Here is a 15,114-nt window from a genome sequence, read left to right on the forward strand (position 1 = left end):
AGTCAGTGTCAAAGTCGGGAGCCACTAATGTACAACCAAATAATGCTCAACCCAAGAATGTACAGCCCAATAATTGGCGTCCATGGTGGACGCGTATTATTGGGCTGTACATTCCTGGGTTGAGCATTCTCGGTCCGCGCAAGATTGGTCCGGGGCGATAATACGAAGCCACTCTTTTCACAGGGCAATAATGTACGACCCCATAATTCGCGTCCACTAATTTGAGTCCCTTGGCTTTCAATTATTGGGCTGCGCATTATTGGTACAGGTCGAGAAAGCCCGACCCAATAATGTACGACCCAATAATTGGAAGCCAAAAACCAGAGACATTCTTTTTTTTAAGGGAGCTGTCAAAATTAGTAGGGACGTTCTGACATTAGCTCTTGACAATTTAAAAATAATCGGTTTTTTCTAGTGCCATCTTTCAGTGACATTGACAGTATTGACACTTGTTGGTTTACAAATACAATAAATGAATTCTAATAAAAGAAACAGTAGACTCAGTAGAGGTACGAGGTACTGAAAAAATATGAATTAATGGAGAAGCCGAAGTTGGAGGTAAGTGCCGCAATTCAACAACTTAAGCTAAAAAAATCTTCGTGTCCGCATGGTATTCCCTCGTGCGTATGGACTGTACAGCCTGGTGCTGGCGGAGCTGCTATGGCACATATTTAACCTCTGTCTCGAGCTAGAAGTATTCCCAGAAATTTGGAAAATTACTTGAGTGATGACCAGTACTGAAAGGTGGATCAGGAGATAAGGCAAGAGGGTTTCGACTTTCGACCGACACAAAGTTTGTACCTCACACTTAATTTTTTTAGACTGCATGAGAGACAGACAGCAGTATGTAGATTATGAAGGGCACAGATTGAAACCAGCAGTGACATGGCAGTTTGTTCAAAAGAATATCTTGGTTATATTTGACAACCGGTCTGGCCTAGTGGGTGCCTAGCCTAGTGACCCTGCCTGTGAAGCTGATGGTTCTGGGTTCAAATCCTGGTTAGGGAATTTATTTGTTTGATGAGACAGATATTTGTATATTGAATAATTATATTGTTGTCTGGGTGCCCACAACACAAGCCTTCGAGCTTACCATGGGACTTAGTCAATTTGTGTAAAAATGTCCCGATATATTTATTTATATTGAGATTGACTGAGAAAACAAGGTGTATGCTACAAGGTGCAGGTTTCTGCAAAACATATCGGTGAGTCCATTAAGACAGCTGTTTATCAGAAAAACTGAGACTGGGTCACTGATCAATGGGTCAAACACCATCAAAAACTACTACTTAAGAGCAAAAAAATTGTGTTTATAGGTTCAGCAAAAGTACAAAAGGATACATACCTCTTATCATGTAATTCATGTATGCAGCACCGCGATAATAATACATTCGGTAAAGACACACTGAAAGAAAACGAACTTGAAGATGTTCTTATCTGTTCTGCAGGAAAACAAGAAGATTCGAGGAGAATGGTGTGGCACTTAATGCCGCCGGGACAGTAACCTAGCTGCAGCTCCAACTCTAGGGAATTGGGCTGAATGAACGCAACATGTGATCGACAGCCCACCTGCTTCCTGCCGAGCGTCCCTACACTACCTCTACATGGATGCCTCGCTTATTCTGCTCTACAAAACTTCTGTAAGTAGAGAATGTACAAGTGCAAGAGTTGAAGGATTGAAAGAGCTTGTCGTCTTACCTGACAGTCTTCCACACATTTACCTTAATTAATTTAAATGATGTGAATGAAAAAAAGAAAAAAAAAAAAAAAAAAAAAGAGAAAAATGGTCAAAAGACATCACAACATGGTACCCAAGAGACGGAAAAAGGAATGATGGTAGACAAAAAACGAGATGGGAAGACGAGTTCAGGCAGGTGGCTGGAGCCTTGTGGAGAAGACAGGCTCTGGACAGGGACGCATGGAGGAATATGGGAGAGGCCTATGCCAAGGGCAACCAGACAAAACGTCTGCGGAGAAAGGCTAGCAGTAAGCAGTAAGTAAGTAATTTAAATGATTTTAATAATTATAGTCCTTTTTAGGGTTCCGTACCTCAAAAGGAAAAAACGGAACCCTTATAGGATCACTTGTGCGTCTGTCTGTCTGTCTGTCCGTCTGTCACAGCCGATTTTCTCCGGAACTACTGGACCAATCAAGTTGAAATTTGGTACACATATGTAAGTTTGTGACCCAAATATGGACATGTAACGTAAACAAATTAATTTTAAACATGGGGGCCACTTTTGGGGGGTAAATGAAAAAATTAAAAAAAAAATTTTTTCAAACTATATCATGTTACATATCAAATGAAAGAGCTTATTGTAAGGATCTCAAATATTATTTTTTTATAATTTTCTAATAAACAGTTTAGAAGTTATTCAAGAAAATAGGCAAAAAATGACCATTCCCCCCCTTTATCTCCGAAACTACTAGGTCTAAAATTTTGAAAAAAATACATAAAATAGGTCTATACCTACAGATGTCAGGAAAACCTATTAGAAATGTACAGTCAAGCATGAGTCGGACTTAATTACAGTTTTAGATCCGACCCCTACGGATTTTTTAAAGATATTTCACTCACATATTTAATTACACAAACGGGTCTACCGCGATATAATTTCATTGTTTTGTTTTACCTTTAATTCCGACGTTTCAGCTGAGTTGCACCAGCTGTGGTCACGGAAAGACTGACGTCCCAACAAACCTACAAACGCCAACCAAACGCGCGTCCAAACGCGGTAGACCCGTTTGTGTAATTAAATATGTGTACAAAACGCGAGAGTTTAAAGTGTTAGATTTCACTCACGTTTCACATAAAAAATACATTGTTAACAGTGCCGGATTAACCAATAAGCAAAACAAGCACGTGCTTAGGGCACCACGTTCAGGGGGGGCACCAAAATGCCAGGTTGAAAAAGGTGAACAAATTTTAAAATTAGGGACAGACACATCGTTTTTACCACACGATTTTTTTTTAGCTGTCCAAAAGCTAGTTTGCAAAAATAATGGCGCGTATTTCTTTGGGAAACAATCGGTAGCAGTAGAAGAGGTGTGACTACATGCATAGATTCGATTTCAACCCACTCTTTTGCGGTTCGGCGTTAGGTCTTATGCGAGGCCTTCTGCCTTACGGCAAAGTTGATCTTCTGCCTTAAGGCGACGGTAGCGGTGGGTAAAATATCAGATTCTGTCAATTTACCCCATTTCACACACAAGCGCACTTCACGCACACTACCTCACTTTACTGGGACAGGTCAGTGACCCATCATGTTTTTTTAAGATTGGACTTTTAGTTTAGTATTGACCACTAGCCTCCTTTGAGGGTAAAAGCATTCCATTTAAAGATGAAAGAGAAACAATGCATTTAATCTTGCTTTCCTTGTCTGTTCATGTCACACGTGACGTACCTATTTAATTCATTTGATTGTTGACTGTTTTACTACCTACTATTGCTTTGTCGAGATACGCGTTTTGTACAATTAAAGCGAATAAAACAAGATGTCATTAAGTCAGATGTAAAATGTTATTTACTACTCTATACGGTTTTTCATAAGGTGCAAAATCCATTCAATAGGAATTTAAATCAATAAAGTTTCAGCAGGGTGGCAATTCCATTTTGGCGGATAAAGCGAAACAGAATAGTTCTATCGAACCTGCTTACAAATTTTCACGAGAATCAGTTGAGAAATGTGATCTGCAAAGGAGAACATACAAAAGCATTTTTGCCCAAGCTGAAACGGAGACCTTTGCTAACGCTCGGCCAATGATGGTTTAGGTACACCTATAAAAAATGATTGTCCCTGCTGTAATTTTAATATCTTTATATTTCAACCGATATAGTTTTACCTTCAAAAATAATCGGTATCGCTAAACAATAGCGGTACCTTACTACTTATACGTTCACGAAATCGGTATCTGCATAACTTGATTGTTAGTAAACTAACCTGGAAAATAATCTCAAAATCACCGAAACATTTATGTACAGTCACCTGCAATAATATGTTACGTCATTAGCGCCAACTTTGCCTCCAGGGAAACTTTGCCCAAAACGACAATTTTAAACAAATTCGTTAATGTAGAAAAATTTATAATAGTTATGGCCACCCTGCTGTTTTTAGTAGAAAATTGGTTATATTTCTGACAAAGTATATGCCAAACTTGTGCATAACTTGACTTGGGAATTTTGAGTTTGAGCGAGTTGTCTAATATAGGGTATATTTCGGCGGGCAAAAAATTGATAAATAATGAATGCAAGTAGAAAAAATTGAGAACCCTTTGACAAATATTTCCGGGTTTCAGTTATAACACATGAAGCATAGATTATGTCTATTGAGATTTAAACTAATAAGGCCTAAATACACAAAAGTTTTAGCGGTGGGCAAAGTAATCCGGTAATTTGGCATCCATACCAACATTGCCCACCACCAAAAACGGATTAGGGTTGTCACTTTCATCTAATTTACCCAACTTCGCAAGTAAAAGAAGGTTATGTTTGTACACTAAAATAAGTTTATAAATATATACTGTATTTAATTTGTCTTATTATCCTTTATTTAGATGTTTTATCCCGTTAACGAATGAAAACACAACAAAAATCATATTTTTGGTCATTAAACTATTGTAACAGATTTTCTCAAAAGTGACAACCCTAGCCTTTGTAAAATGCTTAGGCGAGCTTTATTTGGAAATGGGCAAAAACGGGTAGGCAACATTGCCCAGCAAATTTATTTAAAAGTTTTTACACTTATCGCTAAGTTATTAACAGGGAATGGTAGGATTGCCCAAAACCTTTAAGTGATCCTTAGACATCTTCATCATATATACGAGCTGTATTTGAATACCAAATTGACGTGGGCAATGTTGGCGAAAACCCCGGATATTTTTTTATTTGCCCGCCCTCTAAAACGCAAAAAAATGGGTAAAAATACGATAAAAAAATGTTTTCTTCACATAAACTGATGCGTTTGATCACAATGGACGTGCTGAGCAAAAAAAAGTCATATGATGTGATATTTTTTGAGAAATTCGTGTTTAAAAAAAAAAGCGGGCAAAGTTGATGATAATGAGTAATGACGGTACCTACTCTTCGAAGGTCGCAAAAATATGTGACATGCTCTTATGGTTCTACAAATAAGATCGTGTCAGATATTTTTGCGGCCTTCGTTGTGTAACATAAATTGCAGGTGACTGTACATTTGGAATAATTATTTTATTTAGTTTCAACGAAAGTTTCAAGTTTAGTACGAAAATACTTCAGATATGCAATATGCACAAAATGTAGACCTAATCGAAATAAAACATTGCCTTTTATAGTAAATTTATAAAACATTCGATACATAGGTATACGACATAACAATAACCATCAGGCCACAACGCTATTGGCCTGTAAGCTTCATCTCGGTCTCCAAAGCCGCAAAAACTTGCTAGTACTTAGTGCTGGTCTAGCCTTTATTTTTTCTTGAAGATTTTCAGAGAACAGCACGTACACGCATTATACATATAGACGGAACGAACGGCATAATCATAATAATTTATTCGTCGCAATCCATGGTATTACAGATCTAGTTACAAGACTGTTAATAGGCAATATTTTAATATAAAAGTTCTATAATATAATACAAGATTACAGTTGTCATCAAAATTCATTGACATACAGAAGTCAAATACGTTTTTAAAATGACGCAAAATGATACCAGCATAATAAAAATTGATCCCAATCAGTCTGATTGGGATCAATTTTTGAGCAAGATGAGTCTTTAAACTTTTTTCATTTTAAGCGAGTTTTGAAGGAAGATAATACTTAAATTCGACTGTAATCGTATTATTTTAAGATGGTTTACTGCGGTTTTCAACAAAAATGACCCGTAAATAACAGCAAATGAAATTTAAATGAGACGCGAGCTGATATTTATGTACCCTATTTTTTGAAATATATTTTATCTACTGGTATGCTTTCTCGTGTGCGTATATGATTTAATGTCAATATAATTGTCAAAAGCAAGAAAATCAAGCTGTCATTTTCATTTGAAGAAGTACACGTGTGCTCCGGTGTAGCCCCAACGGGCATCTGACTTGAAGAAGAATTTTGAGTGATGTCGTCAATGTATGGAAATTGTTCGAAAGTTTACATTTGAGATTGAATTTCTGTGTTGTCTTTGTGAGTAAAAATATAAATCGATAATAAATTGGTAGCTGAATTATCTAGCTTCCAAAATCATACAATAATTCAATTACTGTCAAAGACAAAATTGTTTTGCTTCTGTCTCAAACGGAACTCCATATTTTGATTTTTTGATACTTTTAGTGTCGATTTGTAGAGAATAACAGCAAATTAAAAATATAATGGCATAAAGAGTCGGTACACGGTTTCTTCGTGAATAAATTTACGTGTAATTTAATGCAATTATCAAACATTTATTGAACAAATTATGGTTACAAAGTGAGGTCTAAATCGAAAACGTCATATACCGGCCCCTTAAGTAATTACACTTGGGCGTGGATCCAAATCCAAGCTTTCCTCTTTCGCAGCTGGGCCTACTGCCTTGCTCTTACTTCGCCAATTCAATTCACTTTGTCAATTCCAAGCTCTACTTTCTTCCATATTTTATGCATGAAAACAACCTCGCTGAGAGCCTTAAATATCGAGCCCTATGCGAAGCTAGGCTGATAGAAAACTGTCCCATCCTTTCTCTGTATGAAATCCTGGAATCGGGCCTGGTTCGGACTAAAAGTAAAATTGCGTTTTTTATATCGAAAAATTTTCGCGCTCGCTTCGCTCGCCTTTTTAATAACTTTCTAAGGTATGACAAAGGTGACATTCGGGTGACGACTGCAGCAACATTACTCTGTTGCAACGTTACTGCTGCAGTACTGTCAACTTCCGTGATAAAATGATGTGACTGATTTCCATACTAAAAGTAAAAATGTACAACTGTCTATCATATTGCGTTTTTATATCGAAAAATTTTCACGCTCGCTTCGCTCGCGTTTCAATCACTTTCTTAGATATGATAAAGGTGACATTCGGGTGGCGACTGCAGCAGTATTAGGTACTCTGTTGCAACATTACTGCTACGGCACTGTCAATTTAACATTACTGCTACGGCACTGTCAATTTTCGTGATAAAATGATGTGACTGATTTCCATTCTCAGCTGTAATGCGGCATTGAACTGACCCTAGGGAGAGGGGGCACCATGGTCTAGAAATGCTTAAGCATCAAAATATCTTAATCCGGCACTGATTGTTAAAAATTGTGTAATATACATATATATGGAACGCGAGCCCGACTCGCACTTGGCGGGTTTTTTTTCAGATTACCTCAATTACCTCTAGTATACTACTTTTGAGGTTAGAACAACCCACCAAAACATTTAATGTAAAGTGTTGCCAAGACTAGTTGCATAAAGCTTTTACACTAAAAATATATCAGATCCCGTAGTAGGTACCAAGACTTTTACTCTGTCATTCCTAACTTTATAAGCTCTAACAGTATAAATAAAGCCAACATCTTGGTCAAACAGTACGGCTTGGCCGTTTCGTTGGTGTCATACTCATATGGACAATCCCGTAATGACACTTTCAGAATTTGAAAGACCTTTGTTGCTACTTTGTACAACAAGTCCACTGAGGGAGTGTTTGTAAAAACGACATATCAGTTTATATAAACTACGATAATACAAGGTCATATAAGCAGGCATAATTTTAAAACATTTAACATTTAGGTTTTCATAAAAGTTACGTACCTATTTCTAGCGCCATCTATGTATGTATGGCCTATATAAAATAAGCCAGGAAAGTTATGAAAGTGAATTAAAGTTTATGTTGCACAGATAAAATCATTTTAAACAAATATTCTAAATATAATTATTCTCAAATTTCAGGAGCTGATACAAGCAGCCAGAATGAGTCTCTGCTGAGTCGCCGGCGCCGGACGTGCGTCGCGCGCCTCGGGCGTCTGACGTCTTCGTGTGAGTCGCCAATTGCAGGGGAAGATACGAATAGTTAGGTATAAAAGCTACTTTAGTCAACCTCGCCTCAGTACTGTTTGTATTGACTGAAATACAAGTAGCATATATGAGATGTTCGGACGTATCCGTGAAAATACGAAGGTAAAGGAAATTGCACTACATTTTTAGAACCTATTCACCTGTCAGTAAAATATTGAAAAGGAAAGTTCATGAGTTTTATAATTTTCTTTCCTCCAACAGCTTCACATGGAGCAAATGTAAACCTTTTATGTTAATAATATCAGTAATGTCAAGGTACAACGCTCTTTAGAGCATATTGCCATTCCTTTTACTCGAGCGGCCTGTGGGTTAACTATACGAAGCGAGCCTACAATGCATTAAAAGTGCAGTATAACAATGCATTCAGAATGCTGTTGGGCTTACCTCGTAGATGTAGTGCATCTGGCATGCTTTGCGAAGCTAGAAGTTTTCTGGCAATCATGCGCAAGAAAATAGTATATCTGCTAGGTCGAGTTAGAAGCAGTCCCAAACATACATGTTCGAAAAGTAGAACTCCCTTAGATCGTGTTTCAATTTATCGCCTCTCGTTGGCAATTAAGGTGGTTCGCTTTCCATACAAAAAACAATTAAGTAACTAATAGTGTGTAATTACTTAATATAACGCAATTGTTTTTTGTATGGAAAGCGAACCACCTTAACTATTCGCACAACGTTTTGTAGTTGCAGTAAGTACTTACATATGGCCGGTAAAATTTTCGAAATAGGTATGTATTTACGTACAGTGCTAATTGCCGCACATAGAATAATTAAAGTTTGATCAATCGGAATATGTTCATAAGTCACTTATTACATTTCGATTTATAAGTCTGTATTTTCCAGCTTTAGATGTGCATGACTGCATATGCACATCTAAAGCTGAAAAATGCTTTCATGAATTCGGTTATAATTATGGCTAAATTATGTTAATAGGGACAAAATGTATCATTTTCAACCAAAAGGGGACTTATTATCTGTTGTCAATAAGGCGCTATTTCCATAAAGCTTCAATTTGAAATCAGCCTCGTCGACAACCGAAAATGTTAACCTTTTGGTTGAAAACGTCACAAATTATGGCGATAGAGAATACAATGTTCTGTTGCCAGAGTGCAGCACTAGTAAAACCCGTAAACGAGTGAATTGCAAAAAAGTGTAGGTAACACAATGGAATATTCACAAAAATATGCAAGAATGTAACACAAAATGAAGAAAATGTATGTGTTTTTTTTTGTGTTACGTCACACAAAGGAAGCCAAAATCGACGCCGCAATATTTTTCACGACGTGTAGAATAAAAGTGGCGTCGAATTCAGGAATCCGCAAATACCATACCGATAGCCAAGTAATTTATCTATAGAACAATGTTAAAACAGTAGTAGAAACGGTTAGCTCTGCAAACTTTTAGTAGATTGGTTTGGTTTTGGTAGATCTCTCGGTTTGGCATGCTTGATGCTCTTCACATCACCACAGACGGAGGTCGACAGTTCGAATCTGTCTTGTTCAACCAATTGATGGAGGCACATGCACGCATACGAACCACATATTACACTACCATCCTGGAGCTAATTGGATTATTTGCATCTACTATTATAGTATATACCTATGCCTTATTTTTACGCCTAAGACCCTAAGCTTTTAACAAAAACCATTATTTATTTTATACCTACGGGCGGTTTAGCTCCCGTACCTACCTCTATTATACCTAGCCACGTGCTAAAGCAACAATGTCCTTTAAATCAGTATCCTGTATCGTGATAGTATTAAGATTCAACTCGTCTACATTGAGGTGGTCGATCGTCCTAACTCGTATGAGCTGTTACATAGATTTGAACCTTAATACTATCATGATAATTTTTGATTAATATTTTTAAATAATTTGTTAAGCATATTTCCACTTGCAAATATAATTTGCAGCATTCTAATATTATGCAATGGTAAACATATAACATGTTATATATTCGCGATTCATGTCAACAGCCCTATTGTCAGGCCCCCTCCAGCAGCAGCGGGAGCAGCTCGGCCCCCCGCCCCCGCCCCCGCCCCGCAGTAATAGTTATTTGTTTTACAAGGAGGCAAAGTTGTTGTTCAATCGCTCGTGCTAATATTGATACCCGAGCAAGCGAAAGATTCCAAAATTGAACCAATAGCGTAGCGAGTGGTTAAAAAAATGGAATGTTGAGCGTTGCGAGGGTTTCAAAGCGCGAGGGTTAAACAAAATTTGCCCCCGAGTGAAACACAAAATTTTTCACCACACCAACCCGAAGCAAATATTAAATGTAAAATATCAAACAAAATCAAATCCAAATTAATGTTACCTATTAAATATTTATCATCCAAAATCATCATAAAAGTCAATTCTACCAGCAAACATAAGAAAACAACTCAAAATTTGCATTTGATTACTTTGCCTCACATGTGAATAAAATGCAACTTTGCTATCAGTTTTTGAAGTGCAAAGTAAGCCTTTCCGAGTAGGTGTGGTGAAAAATATAATGTTCTAGTGCTGAAACGTATCACTATCACTGTTTAGTTAGAACAACATGAACCTCATAGAACCCTCTTTCAAGTGCTATTGAAAGAGGCGGCTATATATACAGGGCCTGGGGCCTAGGGCGGCGAATAGTTATTTACGATACAAGTGCGGAAAAGAGGAAATTCGAACGAGTGGCGATAAATTAAAACATGACCGAAGGGAGTGTTTTAAATCCACACGATTTGCAAATTACCTATTCGCACGTGTATCGTACAACGTTTTAACCCTTTAAACTTTTGACATACGCACGAAAAGTGCTATTTTACGCACTAGTGCGGGAAAACAGGACCATGTGTACTTTAAATGATATTTTTATTATTAATTTGTATAAATATTATATGAATGTCATTAGTCATTGCCTACATTAAATGTACTTAATCTATGCTTCCATAAATATATTTACTATCATTATCAATATATTACAAGACGTTGCACATATGTCGTTGTTTCACTTATATGCACACCAATATAGCCTAATATAACTGGAAAGCCTGGCAGGCTAATCTTTTAACACGTTGGCTGCCATGAACATTGAACATCACCGTTGGGATCACGTAATCTTCTCTGTGTGCCCATGAGCATCACCAGTGGAATCGAAAGCTCGTTACCTCTTTATTGACCTCAGTAATATAGTGATGCTGGGATCACTAAATTTGTAAGGGGCGTGGGAGATACACTTTAGGTGAAGGATGGTAGGCAGCCAATGTGTTTAATACTTCGTTTATTTTTGGTAGGCTTAATTTTGCTGCCCTTTTTAGTAGTTTCGGTCGGACACTACACAAAACCCATTGCGTTCCGGTCCAGGCGCCATAGTGACGATGACGAGCTATTCATAAAAACTGAAATCTCTAAACTACTCGAAGACGGTATCATCGAACACAGTGTATTTCCCTGGCGGGCACAAGTTCTAATTGCCGGTGGAGGTCTACATAAGAAGAGGATGGTAATCGATTATTCTCAAACGATTATCAAATAGGGTATAGTTAGACCGTAAAAAGTCTGCAGCGATTTTGATAGCCCACGCAGTGCAAGTGTCATTTAAAACGTCAAACTTCTATGAAATTATGACTTATACATAACACTTACACGGCGTGGGCTATCAAATCCGCTGCAGACTTTTATTGGTGCGACTATAATTGCGTCAGTTTATCGTCCGGTGTCAGTTTCCCTCCACTTGACGGATTAGTAAATAATAAATTTCATTTATTTATAATTTGCTACTTGCGAAATATATTTTTATGTAGATAGATAAATTGTGTAGGTATTAAGGATCAAAGAATATAATACTCACTATTAAGGATGCAATAAGTCCAAATTTGTGCTGCAATGAAGGTTTATATTCAAATTTCGGACGGAAACTGACACCGGACGAAAACTAGCACAATGACCCTATACTGAATTGGATGCATTCCCATTGCCAAAAATAGAAACAATTGTCGCAAAAGCAGCACAATACAATTATTTCAGTCAAATTGCTTATCACCATTCAAGTATACAGGGTGTCCAGTAATTAATGGACAACCTTCTAACCATCGGCCCTGTCGATTACATTACAAAAAATTACATTGTACTCTAACATTTTCAAGAAGTCTGGTCACTTGTGGTGAAAAAAAAAATTTATGGAGAACAGAGTGCCCAACTTTCTTAAAAATAGTTTATCTAATACTGATTCTAAAATGGTATCACACATGCTATTTACATTTCTACAAACAAAGATATGGCCTAGATGGTGATTAAAGTGAAGTATGCATGGTGCTAACTAATAAAAAAGACATAAAAGTGCGATTATCTCGAAAACCACGAAACTTTTACTAGACCTATAAGTGCATTTTCTGGACCAGCCTAAGGTGCCCTGCCGATGGTTGGAAGGTTGTCCATTAATTACTGGACAACCTGTATAAGTACCTATGTATAAGTACCTATTCTATAAAAAGAACGAATATACACCGCGTTTGAAGCAAACGGTAAATTATATGGTACCATGTACCATGGTATATCAGTTCGGGGTCACCAACGGTGTAGCGGCTTTCCAGCGTACTCTGAACTACATCTAAAGCCCCCTCCTCACTCGTGCGCGAATCGCGGCGCGAAGCCGCGAACGCGAGTGTGGCGTCGATTTTCGTAGACAGCGAAATCGACTCCACACTTCACGATTCACGCGCATAGTCTGGAGGGGGCTTAAAGATAACTTTTAGCCCCCATGGCAGAAAAGCTGCGAATAGAGAAGAGTTCCGGACTGTGGTAGCCGACATCCATAGAGGATATGGCACCTAAAGAAGAAGAAGTAGTAAAAGTTAAAGATCCCCGCAATTTGCGAATTTCAGTTTTCGCGGTGGGCCCCCTGGAAACCAAACGCCAGCCTTAAGTGGTATCCAGACGGGACTGATAAAAATTAAAATCGGTCGATTTGATCAGAAATGAAATTGGCGTCTATCTCCAATTCAATCACCAATTTTAGATTTTTGGTGATATTAATTAAAGCCCCTGTATAGTTCGTAATTTTGTAACAGAGCCCGAGCTAATCCTATTGTCTATTGTTAAGTAAAACCGCTCGTGCCACGTGCCACAACCACCTGCATAAAAACCTGCGTACTTCGGTTACTGAGTGCTGGCGAGTCGAACACTACAGAGCCAGTCTAAAATGTGTCATCGAGATGCGTAACAAAGGCGCGTTATCGGAGAGCGCACCTACACTGGTTTTTTGAGCGTTGGACTAGCCCGCGCTCAGGTGTCAAATAGAATAAGTATGACCCTTTTTTGCAGGTAAGTAGCACGTGCGGTTTTACTTAACAATAAACAATAGGATTAGCCGCCGGGCTCTGTTACAAAACTACGAACTATACACAATGGGTCAGCGCCGGCCACTCCAAGAGACGCATTTGTGCGTTAGAGGGAGCAAGTGTTATTGCTATCTCATTCTACCGCATGGCTGCGTCCCTTGGAGTAGCCGGCGCTGGTCCCTTGTGTACAGGGGCCTTTAGAGCCCTCTAAATTGAAAAAATGCCCCAGAACGAAAATACTGGCGCACTGTGGGCTGAAATTCGGCTCTCAATGACATAGAAACCGAAGTTGTTATTTTTATGTTTTCTTGATTGAAATAGGTTTTGCTAGGCATTGTTATGGTAACCTAGAGTCAGATCAAGAATAGTCTGCAGCGGATTTGATAGCCCACGCAGTGAAAGTTCCTATTTTAAACGTCAAACTTCTATGAAATTATGACTTTAAATGACACTTGCACTGCGTGAGCTATCAAATCCGCTACAGACTTTTTTTGGTCCGACTCTATGAATTTTACACGCTTTGGAATGAAAATTGTCGAGTTACGAATTTTTTTCAAAAAAATGTATGGAGCAGGAACAAGAAATCATTATTAAGTACTCAAGAACCGCAAAACAAACCGTAATATCCTCGCAGATGGTTATACTACGAATTATTTGTGATTTTTTGGCATATTACATACTTATATCCGTCACGAGTGCGGCTTTTTAAAAAAAAAACATTAATTGTTTCTATGGAAAAAGCACGAAAACCAAAGTCAACTGTTGAGATATTTCAAATAAATCATAACTAGTATTTTCGACTCAAATCGTCTGAAACTTACAACTTAGCATAAACATACTGGGCAAAACCCATTTCAGTCAAAAAAATCTTAATATGGTTTGGTTTGGTTTTTGTGCTTTTCCCATAGAAACAATTAATGATTTTAAAAAAGCCGCACCCGTGACGGATATATGTAGTATGCCAAAAAATCACAAATAATTCGTAGTATAACCACCTGCGAAGATATTACGGTTTGTTTTGTGTTTCTTGAGTAAGTAATAATGATTTCTTGTTCCTGCTCCATACATTTTTTTGAAGTGAAAACTTCTTTAGCCGGCGCTGAGCACTTTTTGAGGTGGGGAAAAAATGATAAACTCGATACAGCGTAACACATAACGCGTAACGTAACGCTGACGTCATGTGTCACGCACAATGTTATTCACCAAAGAACTTTAGTCATAACGTATCATAATCAGGTGAATTATTTAAAACTGGAACTTTTATATTAAGCAATAAATCTTGTACGGGCTGAAATACGAGAATCTCACAGTTGCATTCTAACTTTATATCACTCCATGGTCTAATAAAACATGGTCTTCCATTCCCAGAGTGACACGCGATTACGTCACAATAACATTGCCACTTTATTTCAACATAACATGTTACATGGGTACATTATACCTATGGTTAATAAGTTAAAATATTTCTTTATAATTTTATAATTTTCATTTATATGTATTTTAGCTTAAATTTTACAATAACACGTCATTTTTAATTACTCGTTAGCAATATATTCCGATTCACGAAAGAAATTTCAGACTTTCGGGTAATTCTGTTCATACTACTGGCAACACAGGATAGCGCTGTGGACATTTGACAATTCGGATCTAGATAACTTCATGCCCTGACCGTCATCCTTGTCGAACGCGTGTTAATTGTTATTTCCTTCTCGCTCAGTGTCAGCAGTCGCAGTGTTTTCCAAACTTTTCACGTCGTAAGCTTGGTAATTAATGTCTAACTGTGAATTAGTTTTTTAAACG

The 15,114-nt window shown here is 37.7% G+C and overlaps 2 long non-coding RNA genes across 3 annotated transcripts in view; one reads left to right on the plus strand and one right to left on the minus strand.

Moving 5' to 3' along the window:
- The window catches only part of LOC134798133 (uncharacterized), a 113,399-nt gene that overhangs the window by 36,300 nt on the left and 61,985 nt on the right, over positions 1-15,114 (minus strand). The gene's annotated exons all lie outside the window — the stretch shown is intronic.
- LOC134797967 (uncharacterized) lies at positions 27-10,972 on the plus strand. Of its 2 annotated transcripts, none has more exons than XR_010145143.1 (3): positions 27-558; positions 1,449-1,640; positions 7,880-10,972. It is a non-coding gene; the product is annotated as an uncharacterized LOC134797967 (long non-coding RNA). The 2 variants fall into 2 exon arrangements; XR_010145142.1 differs by lacking the exon at positions 27-558 and adding an exon at positions 675-793.

Source organism: Cydia splendana, chromosome 16 (assembly GCF_910591565.1).
Source record: "Cydia splendana chromosome 16, ilCydSple1.2, whole genome shotgun sequence".
Lineage (NCBI taxonomy): Eukaryota > Metazoa > Arthropoda > Insecta > Lepidoptera > Tortricidae > Cydia > Cydia splendana.